The sequence below is a fragment of the Castor canadensis genome, chromosome 9, assembly GCF_047511655.1.
Source record: "Castor canadensis chromosome 9, mCasCan1.hap1v2, whole genome shotgun sequence".
NCBI lineage: Eukaryota > Metazoa > Chordata > Mammalia > Rodentia > Castoridae > Castor > Castor canadensis.
Genome location: NC_133394.1, coordinates 95,233,485 through 95,245,763, shown reverse-complemented (window position 1 = coordinate 95,245,763; position 12,279 = coordinate 95,233,485).

Genomic DNA, 12,279 nt, shown 5'->3' with positions numbered 1-12,279 from the left:
TAAGTTTACTCCTAGGTATTTGATTTTTTTTTTGAGGCTATTGTAAATGGAATTGCTTCCACATATTCTTTCTCAATTTGATTGTTATTGGTGTATAGAAAAGCTAATGATTTCTGTAAGTTGATTTTGTATCCTGCCACCTTGCTGTAGCTGTGTGTGGTGTGTAGGAGTTTTGGGGTAAAGTTTTTTGGGTCTTTAAGATATAGGACCATGTCATCTGCAAATGGGGATAACTTGACTGTTTCTTTATCTATTTGTATTCCTTTTATTTCTTCTTCTTGCCTAATTGCTCTGGCTAGGAATTCCAGTACTATGTTGAATAGGAGTGGGGATAGTGGGCACCTTTGTCTTGTTCCTGATTTTTGGGGAAATGGTTTCAGTTTTTCTCCATTAAGTATGATGTTGCTATAGGTTTGCAATATATAGCCTTTACAATGTTGAGGTGCTTTCCTTCTATTCCTAGTTTTCTTAAAGCTTTTATCATGAAGTGGTGTTGGATCTTAAAGGCTTTTTCTGCATTTATGGAGATGATCAAGTGGTCTTTGTCTTTGCTTCTATTAATGTGCTGCATTATATTTATAGATTTGCATATGTTGAACCACTCCTGCATCCCTGGGATGAAGCCAACTTGGTCATGGTGAATGATCTTTCTGATGTGTTGTTGGATTCAGTTTGCCACTATTTTATGAGGATTTTTGCATTGATGTTCATTAAGGAGATTAGCCTATAGTTCTCCTTTTTGGAGATGTCTTTGTCTGGTTTTGGGATGAGTGTAATACCAGCTTTATAAAATGAGTTAGGCAGTGTTCTTTCCCTTTCTATTTTGTGAAACAGTTTAAGGAGAGTTGGTATTAGTTCTTTAAAGGTCTGAATCAGGTGATTAATATCCTCTTGGTTCAATTTTGGATGGTCATAAGTAACTAGAAATTTCTCCATTTCTGTAAGATTTTCAAATTTATTAGAATACAGGTTCTTGAAGTAGTTTTAATGATTTCCTGGATTTCCATGATGTTTGTTATTATCTCCCCTTTTGCATTTCTGATTTTACTAATTTGGGTTTCTTCTCTCCTCATTTTAGTCAGGTTTGCCAGTGTCTATCAGTCTTGTTTATTTTTTCAAAGAACCAGTTTTTTGTTTCATTGATTCATTGTATGGTTTTTTTTGTTTGTTTCTATTTCATTAATTTCAGCCCTTATTTTAATTATTTCTCTCTTTCTGCTTGTTTTTGGATTTGCTGGTTCTTGTTTTTTTAGAATTTTGAGATGCAGCATTAGGTCATTGATTTGAGATCTTTCTGTCCTTTTAATGTATATACTCATGGCTATAAACTTTCCTCTTAGGACTGCCTTTGCTGTGTCCCACGGGTTCTGGTAGGTCATGTTTTCATTTTCATGAACTTCTAGAAACCTTTTAACTTACTCTTTTATTTTATTGATGACCCATTGATCATTGAGCAATGTTTTGTTCAGCTTCTAATTGTTCGCATGTTTTCTACTGTTGTTTTTGTTGTTGAGTTCTAGTTTTAATGCATTGTGATCACATAGAATGCATGGGATTATTTCTATTTTCTTATGTTTGCTGAGGCTTGCTTTGTGCCCTAAGATATGATCAATTTTATAGATGTATTCATGGGCTGCTGAGAAGAATGTGTATTGTACAGAAGTTAGATGATATATTCTGTAGACATTAGCTAGGTCCATTTGATCTATGGTGTGATTTAGATCTTGAATTTCTTTATTGATTTTTTGTTTTGATGACTTATCTATTGATGATACAGGGATGTTCAAGTCTCCCACTACCACTGTGTTGGAGTATATATATGCTTTTAGGTCCTGCAGAGTATGTTTGATGAAATTGGGTTCACTGATGTTGGGTACATATAGGTTGATAATTTTTATTTCCTTTTGGTGTATTTCTTCTTTTATATGGAGTGTCCTTTATCTTGTTTGATCAATGTAAGTTTGCAGTCTATTTTTTTTGAGATAAGTATTGCTACTCCTGCCTGTTTTGGGGGAGTTTTTGGCTTGGTAAATCTTCTTCCAACTTTTCACCCTAAGCCAGTGCTTGTTTCTGTCAACAAGATGAGTCTCCTGTAAACAATAGATTGTTGGATCGTCCTTTTTAATGCAGTTTCCAAACGGTGTCTTTTGATGGGGGAGTTAAGTCCATTAACATTCAGTGTTATTATTGATAGGTTGTGGGGATTCCTGTCATTTAGTTGTTTTTGTTGTTTAAGGGTTTGATTGTGTGCAGCTGAATCAATGTTATTCTCTGATTCTTTGTCTTTTCTTCTCCTGAGGTTTAGTACTGCCTGTCCTTCCATGGTTTTGTTTGCTTTCATTTTCTGTGTGCTGAATTCCTTGAAGAATATTTTGTAGTGGTGGCTTGGTGATCATATATTGTTTTAGTTTCTGCTTATCATGGAAGACTTTAATTGTTCCATCTATTTTGAATGATAGTTTTGCTGGGTAGAGTATCCTAGGGTTGAAGTTATTTTCACTCAGTGCCGGGAATACCTCACTCCATGCTCTTCTTGCTTTTAAGAAATCTGTTGTGATTTTGATGGGTTTACCTTTGTATGTTATTTGTTTTTTCTCTCTTACAGCCTTCAATGTTCTTTCTCTATACTCTGTGCTTGCTGTTTTAATGATAATATGTTGTAGGATAGTTCTATCTTGGTCAAGTCTGTTTGGTGTCCTGGAGGCTTCCTCTACTTGAATGGGCATAGATTTCTCTAGATTTGGGAAATTTTCTGTTATTATTTTGTTGAATATATTATGAATCCCTTTTGCTTGCACCTCTTCTTCTTTGATGCCTGTGATTCTCAGGTTTGGTCTTTGATGGAGTTGGTGAATTGTTGCAGATTCCTTTCACAGGTCTTGAGTTGTTTGACTAATAGCTCTTTAGTTTTTCCTTTAATTGCCATTTCATCTTCAAGTTCTGAGATTCTATCTTCTGCTTGTTCTAGTCTGCTGAAGTGGTCTTCCATTGTGTTTTGTATTTCTGTTTCATTCTTTTTTCCGAGGTTTTTCCATATTATGGGTCCCTTCTGCTTTAGTATTGTCAATTTTTGTCTTTAATTCATTAATCTCTCATTTATGGTATAGTCTGTTTCACTCTGGTGTTCATTTAGGGCTCCTATGAGTTCATTTATTTATTTTTGTGTCTTCTCATATTCTTTATTTTTGGTGTCTTGGAATTTCTTGAGTGCCTCTTGTATATTTTGGTTGACCAGGTCTAGTAACATCTCTGTGCAATTCTCAGTGATTACTTGCAGGATTTCTTCTTTCAGATCATCCTTGTGGGCTTCACTTTTTTCCTTGGGATAGTCTATCTTTGTTTTTTTGTAGTCTTGAACTGAGTATCCATTTTCTTCATTTCCCTCTGAATCCTGTATTAAATTATTTTGGGGGGGAGAATGGTTTCCATCCATTTTTTTGTCTTATCGTTGCTCCACTTGATACTGTATAACTATGTTCTTGATAAGGTATTGGTGGTTTCAGTCACCTGTGTTCTTTCCCTTGGTTTAATTTTATTTTGTGGGTGTGTTGAGTTTTAGGTTAGTGTATGTATGCTATTTCTGTCCCTGGTTTGAGTGTAATTTAGTATTTGCTAACTCACAATAGTAAAACTAACAAAACAAACAAACAAAAACCAAATCAACAAGGGGAGGTGGACAAACACACACAGATAAACAAACAGGAAACAAAACAAACACACACACACACAAATTCCAGGTTCTGGAACAATAGAATTTCAGTCTTAGTAGTTCTGGTGTTACTCCTTCAGTATCCAGTCCTGCTGTTGGTATTTAAGCATAGCCTCTGTCTTAGTCTCACCAGGTGGCTGGGGAGTCTCACCAGTTTTTTTTCTTGTCTTTCAGAGGCAGCTGCTTAGTCAGCTCCTACCTCAGGAGGTTTGGCAGTTTGTGTTTGTATATTGTCCTCAGGTTCTGGAGATCAGCTCTGTAGCCCACCAGTTGTCCTGCTTTGGAGTTGGATTTTTGCTGTATTGGTTTATTGGGGACTTGTTTCTTTGCCTTGCTCCCTTTCTCTGGGGCAAGGTCAGAGATCTGTCAGCTAGATCCCTGCAGTCAGCATGTTATGATGGTTTGCTGATTGTTTTTCAATTTTGCAGCATTGTTTGACTTGGGATGTTGCTCACTGTCTCAGGAGATGAGCTTTGTTGACCACTACCTGCCCTATTTCTGGCAGTGGCTTATCTTCCACCTGCTGTCAGCCCTTCTGCCGTTCCAGTCTTTGTTTACTGAAAGTTTGCATGGAAATCAGCTCCTTGCTCCTCCTCCCTTCTCTGGCACACTCAGTGCCCCCTGCCCCCTCTGCTGCATGTGCCTTTTCAGTTCTTTGTTTATTATTCAGGTTTTTTTTTTGTGGGGCAGGGGGGTCAGTCTGTCCAGGGGACATGCTGGTTTATTCCAGGGGTGGCTGTGGGAATACCACATGACAATTGGTGCTCACCTGTTGGTATGCTGAATGTCTCCCAAGCAGGTTTGGAGCTGGCCTCTGGTGGCATGGGAGCCCTCTTATTTTCTCAGTGTAACATGGCATGGAGAAGCTTTGTACAGGCTGGGGGTTCACAGTGTTGAAGTTTTGATTCTTCTTGGGAGTTTTTTTTCTGCCAAGTGTGGCTCCAATGTCTCAGCAAGATTTTAGATTTATAGAACTCACGCTGTCTGCTTTTGCACTCTAGTCGCCATCTTGGATCCTCCTCTTCCCAATGGTCTTTAATGAGAAAACTCATCTTCTTAACTTTGTAATGAAGGTGGGATAACAGATTCATTTCTTGAGTCAAAATCGACTTACTGCAAGGATAAATAGGAGGTATTGAAAGATGTAGAGATGTGTTTGGGGCCATTTTATTGATTTTCTCATGGCAGAAATTATGAAGCCACAGTAAAATCTCAATTTTCTTATCCTTCACAGGTTAGTAGAGAATAAATATGTTACTATTTTTTTCAGATATATCCATAAAAGAGATCATTTTTGCAAATTTAGAGGATATGTCTAGAAATAGAATTTATATTCTGGAAAGTGGCAGGAATTGCTTAATGAGAATAGATAATTATTCCAGTTTTAAGCTCATATATTTGCCATGAGAATGGTGTATACTTATATGAGTACATGTGCTTATGTGTCACAGTCTGCTAAAGTTGTAACAAAATTCTGAAGCCTAGGTGAGTTAAAAACAGAAATTTATTTTCACACGTTTTGGATATAGAAAAGTTTAAGATTGAGATGCTTGAAAAGTTCTGTTTCTGGTGAGGCTTTCTTTTTGGTTTGTATATGGCATCCTTCTTACTATTCATTCCACATTAGAGAAAGCAAACAAATATTCTGGTGTCTTTTGTTATGAAAGCACTCTTTTCCCCTGACAGCCTAATTTTTATTACTTTCCAAAGTGCCATGTGCAAGTGTCATCACATCAGGGTCTTAGGATTCATAAATTTTGGGGAGACCCAAATATCTAGTTCATAATAGGGTATGATAATAGAGTGTGAAATCTTTGGACAATGAGGAGATTTTTCTGAACTACCTATAACAATGGGACAACATTCATCTTTGATAAGTGTTCTGGTTTGAATGTATATGTCCTTCCATAATTCATATGTTGGGACCTAATACCTAATGTGATAGTAAGATATAGGACATTTAGGATGTGATTAAATTATAAGGAGTCTTCTTTTATGAATAGTGGTCTTATAAAAGGGGTCAAAGGGTGTGTATAGTTCCCTTTTGCTTTTATATCCCATCTGCTATGGGGGAACACTTTAATAGAACCATCTATGAGGAATGATCCTTCATCATGCCCCTTGTTCTTGGATGGATCAGCTTCCAGGACACAGAAATATATTTTCATTGTTCATTAATTCCCCATACTCAAGTATTTTGCTATAGCAGCACAAACAAAGATACCAAGAAAAAAGGAACATTAGGCACTGGACTGATAATGGTATAAGACAACAGCACTAATCCATTAATGAAGACAGAACCCTCATGGCTTAATCACCTTCCAAAATGTCCTATGACTCACTGCCACACTGAATATTAGTTTGCAGCACATGAATGTGGGTGGGCCACTCCTTGTGGTATTTCCTTTTTTATCATTAAAAAAATTTTATTATTATTGTACTGGGGATACACTGTGACATTTGCAAAAGTTCTTACAATATATCATAGTTGAATTCAGCCTCTCCATCATTCTCCTTTATCCACTGCCCACCTCATTCATGGAATGATTTCAACAGGTCTCATTTTTCCATTTTCATACATGAGTACTTAATATTTCCATTATATTCACCCTCCTACACCCTTTCCTTATATTCCACCTCCTTCCACTGGTATGAAGCCCCCAGACTGGACCTGTTTTACCTTCCAGTTCCTGATTTTGTAGAAAACAGACAAAAAAACAAAAACAAAAAACCATTTTTGTTTGTTTAAGATAGCTATGCAGGATGTTTCATTGTGACATTTCCATGTATGTATGTATTATAATCTGAATTGGTTCAGCCTCTCTATTTTTCTGCTTTCTACTTTAGTTCTCTTCTTATAGTGATTTCAACAGGCTTAAAAATCTTATATTCATTCTTGTATAAGAAGTACATCAACCATATTCACCTTCTTAGCTTCCTTCTTTTACCCTCCCTCTCTTGTATGTGACCTCCCTTTTGTATGACCTATTTTTCACAATATTGCTTATATTTGTATTGGGTCTATATTCCACATATGAGAGAAAACATGCAGTTTTTGGCCTTCTGAACCTGGTTTTTGTGGTATTTCTTATCCTCACTTTATCATTGCTAGAGAAGCTGAGAAGAGAAAGACTCCATTTGAAAAAGTCAACACAAAATGTAAATTCAGGAAAAGATGTTTCTGTGCAAGTTATTATAAGAATTTTAGGAGATGTTCTCAAAATATGGTATTTCTCTCAAGTAGTTTATAATTTATTTGAATATAATTACATACTTGAGAGCACAAGTTCAGCTATTTAAGGATGCTTGCCTAGCCTGTCATAGGCAGCTAACCCAGACAAATGCAAATGCTGTTAATGGAATACACATTTTTGTGAAATTGATTTTCCTATATCTCTTCTTTACCCATGCTGATGTCCTATTCACCTTATTGACCTTGAGATACTTCTATCCTTTTATGTTTTGCAGGCAGTTTGGTTGCCTAATCTGACTTTGACCCCTCTCAGAGGGAGATTTCTCCTCTGAAAAACCAAAGGTAAAAATCTATTTGATGAAGGAAAACAGTCCAAATAGTTCACAATACTGTCTCTTTCTTTTTCTTCCTTTCTTCCTCCCTTCCTCCCTCCCCCCTTTCCTCCCTCTTTCCCTCCCCCCTTTCCTCCTTCCTTCCCTCCCTTCCTCCCCTTTCCTTCCTTCCTTCCTCCCTCCCTCTCTCTCTTCCTTCCTTCCATCCTTTGCTCTCTCCTTCCTTCCATCCTTTGCTCTCTCCTTCCCTGCCCCTCTCTTTTGAAGTGCTGAGGATCAAACTGGCCTTGAGCACTCTAGGCAAGTTTTCTACCACTGAACTAGACCATCTGTCCTCCTCTTCCTCCTCTTTCTCCTCTTCCTCTTCTTCCTCTTCCTCTTCTTCCTCTTTCTCTTCCTTCCTCTTTTTGGAATAAAATACATTGGCAGCAAGGGTTAAAGGTGACATCTCCTCCTCCAGAGCATGATCTAGATGAGCTCAAATTAAACAGAAGAGAGAGCATTTGTTCTGCCTAAAGCCAGTTAAGACGGGAAGGAGTATGAAAGCCAGGTTTAGATGATATTAAGAAAGGAGAGATTGATTAGGGCTGGATGCAAGGAGTCTGACAGTGTTTACAGGAACTGAAAAGGTCTTTTCATGTTTGATTACTAGTTCCTTGATAAAACTTGTGTTGGGGTTCTTGGAAAAAGTGATTGGAGGTTCTCAATATAAGGTTCAGGATAGGAAAGAGAAAGCATATAAAGAATGGGTAAGGAGAAATTAACAGCACTGGGGAAAAAAAGTCAAAGACATCAACAATAAATGAAGGCAGTCAGTCCTTCCTGTCCTGGATCTTAGCAATATGGAGCTGTAGTGGTGGTAATTCTGTTTGCTCCACACAGGGTGGTGGAGCATTGTGCTAATTATAATTAAATATTAAGGAACAAGGGGACCCTATTGAACTGAAGAACCTTGGGAACCTCCATCCTGCCAACCTTTTGGGTTATATCTTCTCTGTGGGATTCATTTTAAGCTTTGCAACAGGCAGCCAGGCTTATTGGCTTCCTCTTAAGGAAGGTACTTTACCCTTCCCAAATCTGTTATGGGCCTCTGGACCCATATACATATACATACATACATAAGTATATATGTATAATATTATACATTCAATGTTTTTCTGTAACAAGGACAACATGACAGATGTATCATTCATTTATGTCAAGAGTATGGTAAGTAATGCACAAATTCTGACTACAACAGTTTGACTCACTTTCATTCAATTTCTATTTATAAAGATTACTTTTATGCCAATGGTTGTGCTAAGCACCACAATAATCACAAAGATGAGTCATTGAATCCTAAAAGTAACTGTCTAGGAAGAATTACATAGCCCACACATGACTACAATGTATGGTCAAAAAGTTCAATGAGAAAACAATCTAAAAAGTTACGAGTCATCAAAGAGGGCTCTTCCCTAGTTACAGAATAATCCAAAACATACCCATGGAGAATAGAGACCTTTAGGGTGGGTACAATTTTTATAAACATTGATGGGAAAATGGAATTCAAATTATAAAAATATAGTCTCAAGCTATCAAGCATCCAAACAGAAAAGTACCTGAAAGAGTGAAGGAGAAATCATTTTCTAGCAACCTACATGTACAGATTAACTGCTTTGAGAGAGGATACATCTAATATTTTACACTAATACCAACCTTAACAATGATAATAATTATTCATCTTTTAAAAATGTTTGTAGGTATCAGGTATTTAAAATGCATTATTTCATCAATATGTCAAATAAACTTGATGGGAAATATTATTTTCATGAAGTGAGAAAACTAAGAATCATATTAATCATATGGCTAATAATTGTTAGAGCAAAGATTAGAAACTTTCTTATAGCAAAGTACAGTTTGCCATTGCCTCTGAGCAGTTTCATGAGTTTATTAAAAACCAAACAGAATCAGAAGTAGGGCAGTGGAAATGTATTCGATGTGGACTCTGTACTTAAGACTAAACTTTGAGCAATGACACACATGGATTTAGGATTGTTTGCAGTTTGTAAGCAAACTCTGGTTCAGAGCTCCTCTTTATCTCCTCTTGTCTTGGTACATTTGGCATTTCTTAGGACTCCATTTCTCACTACAATCTTTCATCCTCTCACATGGGCTACCACGCTCTGTAAGCTGATGATAATCAAATCTCTATCTCCTCAACCTTGTTCTTGGGACATACAAGAAGCAGAATTAAAATGCCATAGACACCTCTACGTGGATAGCCCATACACTTCAACATGCAAACCAGGGTATTGTAACTAGACTGTTCCTGAGAGTGAAAAGGGAGTCTGGCTTACACTAAATCATCAGATAACCAAGACTGGGAAAAACTGGCCACTCTATCTCAAACTCAATACACCCTTTGAGTATATTGAATATTTTCTCAATTAACAGGTATTTCTGATTTTATCTCATTTATGTTTAATTTTATCCACACCTTTCATTTCCCATTAACATTCCTGTCATGAAGTCTACTTACTGGATCACATTTTTGTAAAACAGCTTCTTAAATGATCTCCTTGTCACAGCATTGTCCCTTTTTATAACAACAGAGGCAGTTTCAAAATACAAATATGATTTTTATTAGCTTCATTTCGTGGTCTCCCATTGTCCTAGGATGAGGTTTAAATTTGATTTAAAAGGTTATTGAGATTTGGTCTCTGTCAACCTTTCCAGAAATTCCTTCTGTAGACTGAGTTCCATCATTTTTAGACTTTGTACTTCACTGAAACTTCATTTCTTCTTATTCCTTAAGTATGTGTCTTGCTCTCCCTTACCAATGGGCCTTTCCACTGCCATCAAGACACCTGGAGTATGATTTCCTCCCTCTTTATTTGGCCCACCTCCATTTTTTTCAGGTCTCCCCAAAAGTGTTACTTCCTCCAGGATATATTACATGACCCCTCCAAAGATGCCAGGTGCTCTTTTCATTTCACTTAACACAGCATCCATCAGACTGAGTGGCGATAGCTGTTGCAATTGTCTGTCTCTCCTATTACATGTTGGCTCATCCAGAGCAGAGGTGCTGCCAGTTTCTTGCTGCTGCTGAAGATTCCCATCAATGAATAGTGTCTGGTATGCAGACCTAACATTTTTTAATTAATTAATAAAACCCTCATCTATTAACTTCTATACTCTGTGCCAAGTCCTGTTCTGAGCCATTATACTAGCTAATTTATTTGATCTTCACTTAATCTTGAAGGAGGTGTGATTATTATCATTATTTTATAGATGATAAGTTAAAGCCCAAATTAAATTGCTTGCCTAATGTCTCATGGAAAACAATTGGTAGAGCCAAGATTAGAATCTTTCCTACAGCAAAGTCCAGTTTGCCATGCCATACTGCTTCTGAGTAATACTGTGGATTTATGCAAAAGCAAACAGGATCAGAGCAATGGAAAAGTGTATGATGTGAACTCTGTATTTAAGACTAAACCTTGAGCAATGACACATGTGGCTTTAGAAGTGTTTGCAGTTAATATTAAATGACTTACACAATGTTGTGTAACAAATAAGTGGCAGGGCAAAAATTCTAACCTAGTCCCCAAATCCACATGTTTAACTGGTGACACTGTCCTGCCTCTCTGATTGCCTGTCTTGGAACAGCAGAAATCTGCTTGGTAAGGGAGAATAAAGAAGAAGATTAAAGGATGACACAAACCATCACCATAACAGAGTAAAGATGCAAAAAGTAACTGGGATGACCATAAATTGTTCATTTTGGTGTAGTTTCATCAGCAACCCAATGGTTTGGGGGCTGACACCACATACCTCTAGCTCGATGTGTACAGCTATTTGCAGTCATGTGTCTATTTATATGTGTATTGATAATACTTAGTCGTAATTTAGTAAAGGCCTTCTATTTGCTAGGCTTTATCTCATATGTCCTTCCTAACTTTGGTAAGATGAGGAAATTGTATTATCTAACCTTGCAGATTGTACATTTATTTGCATAAATAAAACTTGAAATAGAATGTGCAAAGTTACAAATATCTCAGAGTAGCTGGTTGTGGTGACACATGCCTGAACTCAGGAGGCTGGGGCAGGTGGATTATGAGTTTAATACCAGCCTGGGTTCTACAGAATGAGTTCCAGACCAGCCTGGGTCTGATATCCTGACTCAAAAAAACAAAGAGAGAGAGAGAGAGAGAGTCAGAGAAGATCAAACAACAACTCTACCCCCCAAATAACAAATAAACAAATAAGAAAAACCAAAGATTTTAGGCTATATAGATCTGGGATCTGTCAAAGGGACCTCTTCCTCTACCTTAAATGCTTATCTTTGAATAAATACATTCATTATCTGTTCAGCAAATGTTACTGAGTCCTGATAATGGACTAGCCTCTGTGAAAGGCTTTGAGATACTTTATCCATGCTTAGCCAAGTTTTCTGCAGTTTGCTTCATAACATCATATATCAATTTTTTATAACTAGTGCTTCATGACTAATGCTTTTCAGAATTTCTTTATAACCAATGATGTTGTTTTAGTATATTTGAGTAAAATTTCCCCTTCAGGGATCGTGGAAGAGCTGTAACTCTTATATGCTGTTCCGGAGTCCAAATGGGTCTTTAAGGTCACCGGTCCTTCCTACTGGAGCATACATGAGCAGGGCCTCTTCCTGTACCCATGTCCTTAGGACATGAAATGTAGGCTGATTACTACTAGCAGAAAAATCAACAAAGATCAACGCATGGCTGAGAATTTTATTTATCCAGTATTGAAGACCTTGTTCATGCTATGTAAATGTATTTATTAGAAGCGCTATTGGTAGTGACCTTTTGTGCAAATGTGTGTGTTAATCACTTTTAGTATTATGCATATTTTCATATCACTCTTCCATTGAATAATGAGAGAGATAAAACCAAACACACACACACAGAGAGACACAGAGAGATACAGACAGACAGATTAATTTGTAATCCTACTATTCAGAGAAAACTCCTGTTTCAATCAATTAGGGGAGGTACAAATATGAGATCATCCTATATACATTGTTTTATTTT